A 4548-nucleotide genomic window follows, 5' to 3' on the forward strand; every position below is an offset into this window, starting at 1 on the left:
TCGATATGAAAAGCCACTAGTGGGTATGGTCTAAAGTAGTCTACGAGTAAGGTGAAAACGATTTTCGTGAGATGAGTCATAGAACTAGAGGACGATCAGTTGAACAAGCCTCATGAAGAACTTGTCATACACCACAATACGATGGGTGGCAAAATGATTTACACCTATGATAAATAAAAGAGACAGGGAGTGGTGATCGAAAGGCCACAAGGACCCGACTCACCCTCGATATTGAAAAACAGGGTCCACGAGAGTACGTCCCTAACAAACACCAGTATCATGGATCAGGAGTTTAAAGCACCTAAGCGACAATCCCGTTAAGTATACTGGGTATGTGAACTCCTTCAAGCAGTTCAGAAGGAATATTGCATGAAGTCTATAATACATAATGGATTTTCCTATGCCCTAGAAATGATGGAACTTACCCGTGAGGTGCCATCCCTATTAGATATGCTCAATGCCCCACCCTCTTGGTAATTGTAGGCCATCTTCTGGTGGTTCTAGTGATGCCCTATAGGCCATGGTATGTGCCTTGTAGGCATAAGTGTAGGCACTTGTATTGTTAGTGCCTTTTAGGCCACATAGGACACTTAGTCCTATGTGACACCTAGGACACTTAGTCCTAGGTCTAGGTACAAGTACCTTGTACTTGTATCTTTTCATTATCCTAGTTTTGACGTGACGGCATTTCTCATCAACCTTTGTACTTTGTACCTTGTACGTGCTCCTTGCAATCTCATTGACCCTTCAGTGGTATCAGAGTGCTAATGGACTAGCTCCCCTGCCTCTGAATCTGCATCGCTCACAGCTTCCAATAGCCTACTAATAAAGAGTGATATCACATGGTAGGCTCCCATCATGAGCTGAGAATTTGAAGCCAGGGCCCACTGGAGTAGAGATTGGCTTGCAATCCTCAAACTGAAAACGATCAAGGAGCTATCCAATATACTTGGCTTGCACTCCATCCGTACAATTCGTATGACTGTACAGACTTCCGTACGGATCATGTACAGATCTCGAGTCCTACCACCTAGCTACGTCACTAGCTGTTTTGTGTGTCGCATCTTCTTACGTACCTGTACCCGTACAAAGTACTCGCGTTGTCCAATAGGGCTTGCACAGCAGTTGTTCTGTATAGGTGTACCTGCACACAGTACCTATTCTGTACATGTATACCTGCACAAGTACACAGTTCCGTACAATAGTGTATACAGACATATAGGTCTCCCGTATAGACTCCATACAAGTGTACTTGCACTGTACCTGCTCCATACAGGTTCATCTACTCCGTACATTCTTCCGTACGGTTTCACCTGCAGATCAGCCGTCAACTTGTACCTGCATTCCGTACACATGTACTTGCAAAATAGTCGACCGTACAACTTGTACCTGCTCCGAGTGTTCTATATAATTTCACATGTGTGAATCTACTACCAGTGGTATCTACAGACATTTGCAATTTGGGGCTTTTGCGGGACATTGGCAAATTTGGGGCTTTCAGTTCTTTTCACCTCCTTTGGTTACAATTTCTTGCAAGAATATTGGAGTTTTGGGATTTGGTCTGCAATTTCTTGTTTACATTGTAGTACATTGGGTCAGATTGTAGGACATTAAGTCACATTTGCAGGACATTGAGTCAGATTTGCATACATTGGGTAACATTTGCAAAATTTTCAACAAAATTTGGGGCTTTTCTGCATTTGCCCTCTTTTGGCCTATTTGCCCTCAAAAAATTTGGGGCTTTTGCCAGATTTGCTATTTTTTGTAGTGAACATTGCCTGTCACAGTCACATTTGGGTCAGATGTGCATTTGCCCTTTGATTTGGGTCAAAAATTTGCAAATATTTGCTATCATTTTTGGACAGCCAGCTTTATGCTGTGATAGCCTTGAGGCTTTTGGGTTTTCAGGTCTTTTTTCAAGGTATCACATTTGCTATGGCTGGGAACAATCAAGATTTATTTGGAGTTCTTCGTGAAGATAAGTTGGATGGCACCAACTATCCGATGTGGTCTTATCTCATGAAACATATTCTTGTTGCAAAGCATTTGTGGAATATTGTTTCTGGGGTTGATCTAAGGCCAGCCAATGCTATAGTAGTTGCCTCTACTACTGGTCCTTCTGTAGGGGGTACTCATCCTGATGCCTCTTCCTCTAGGACTCCTGCTGTTGCTCTTCCAACTCAAGAACAGTCAAGATGGGATGCAAGAGATGCAAATGCACATTCATGCATTGCTTTATCATGCAAGAGAATCATTATTCCACACATTCAGTCTTACAGGATAGCAAAGAATGCTTGGGATAAATCGGCTTCTCTCTATCAGATTCTCAATGAAGCTCGTGTTGCATATTTGAGAAGGCAATTACAGGAAGTCAGTATGAATGAAGGTGACTCTATGGATGCATACCTAACAAAGGTCAAGGACGTCATGGAACAGCTTGCCAATATTGATGATGTGGTGCCAAATTCACAGCTTGTCAGTACCACATTGAATGGACTACTAGATACATATCAAGGGTTTGCTACAACCCTTCGATTAGTGGCCATGGGTAATCCAGACCACTATTCTTTTGATCAGCTAGTTACTTTGCTTTTGTAGGAAGAGCAAAGTAGAGCTAACAGACAAGCCATTATTCTTGATCATGCACTCGCTTCACAACAAATAGGAAGAGGCAAGGCTTCCAAGCCTATGGGCAAGCCAAAATCTGTGCATAGCAGTTGCAATTCCTCCCATGCATGCAGCTAAAAATACAGCAGATAAGGCAAAGAAGAAAAGATGCAACTATTGTCGCAAGCCTGGACATGACATTTCAGAATGCAGGAAGCGCATTGCTTCAGAGAAAAAGAAAGCAGGATTGACAGTTAATGCCTCTCATGCTATTGAATCCCATGAGCCAGAAGATGCTTCACCTGCACATGCTCTTCAGGATGATTGGGCATGGGCTATCCATTGCTCATTTGATCCCTCCAAAGCTGATGCACTCTTTACTGCTAATGATGCTCAGTCCTGGTACTTTGATAGTGGTGCTTCCAAGCATGTCACATCTTGTAGACAGTTGTTCCATTCTTTAGCTGATGCACCTCGAGGGGGGACTGTTACAAGTGCTAATAATGCTTCATATGCTATAAAAGGAGTTGGAGATGTGCAGCTCACATATTTCAAGCCATCCTATCACACTGACAAATGTTCTTTTTGTGCCTAGCATTGAAGTCAACTTGATTTCAATTTCAGCAATTGCTACTTTAGGTTTCAGAGTAATTTTTGATGGCTACAGATGTCTAGTTTATGATCTTCGTGATGATAATGCCATAGTTCTCACTGGCACTTTGCAAAAAGGGCTTTATCACGTTGATCATCATTCAGCTGCACTTTCTATTGAAGCATTGGCTATTTCAGATTCACAGCTTGCTGAAAGTCATCTTTGGCATGAGAGAATGGGCCATCTCAATTATAGAGCTCTTGCAAAGCTACATTCACAATAGATGGCAACTGATATACCTCAAACTCACACAGTTTCCAAACATGTGTGTGAGGATTGTCTTTTGGGTAAGATGCATTGTCCAAAACTCTCACAAAGGAAATTGCAGCTAGTACACAGTGATGTCTGTGGCCCAATGAGGACAAATGCCATTGGGGGGTATATGTATTTCATGACTCTCATTGATGATTTCACAAGATATTGCTGGGTATATCCTTTAAAGGCCAAATCTGAAGTTTTCTTATGCTTTCAAAGATGGCTGAATATGGTTGAGAATGAATCAGGATGCAAGCTTGTCACCCTCAACACAGATAGGGGGGGAGAGTATATGTCAAAGGAATTTGATGCATTTCTGTCTTCACGGGGCATTATTCACTCATGCACTACTCCTTACACTCCTCAGTAGAATCCTGTTTCTGAAAGGAAAAACAGGTCCACAATGGAGATGGACAGATGCATGCTTAAGGCCAAGTCTTTGCCCAATAAATTTTGGCTTGATGCAGTAATGTCTGCCAACTATGTGTTGAATAGATCACCTACACACAAGGCATTGAAGACTATTACACCTTATGAAGCATGGAAAGGTAGGAAGCCTTCACTTTCACACATGAGAGTTTTTGGGTCTCTTGCATATGTTCATGTACCATCTCAGCTAAGACATAAGCTTGATGACAAGGCAATCAAATGCATATTTATTAGTTATAGCCAGGAGAGCAGAGGGTATCGGTTATATCAACCAAATACTAGGAAGATTATTGTCAGTAGAGATGTGATCTTTACTGAACATTCAGCTTCTCCTCTTGTGGACTGCATAGCAAAGCCAGATGTTGACATGTTTGATGCCTTTGAATCTTGGTTACCTCTGCCATCATTAGAAGAGGATTTTGACGAGCAACATGAGCCTCCTGTAGGCCCTCCACTAAGCAATAATCAACCACAACCTCATGCTGATTTGTAGGTTTCTCTTCTGGCACAAAATGATCCCACTACTCATGATGCAGTCATTGAAGAAAGAGCTGTCAATAGACAGCAAAGGCAAGTTCCCAGATGGCTTCTTGATACATTGAGGG

The sequence above is a fragment of the Dipteris shenzhenensis genome, chromosome 15, assembly GCF_047967505.1.
Source record: "Dipteris shenzhenensis isolate YYH24624 ecotype China chromosome 15, Dip_SZ_1.0, whole genome shotgun sequence".
NCBI classification, from domain to species: Eukaryota; Viridiplantae; Streptophyta; class Polypodiopsida; order Gleicheniales; family Dipteridaceae; genus Dipteris; species Dipteris shenzhenensis.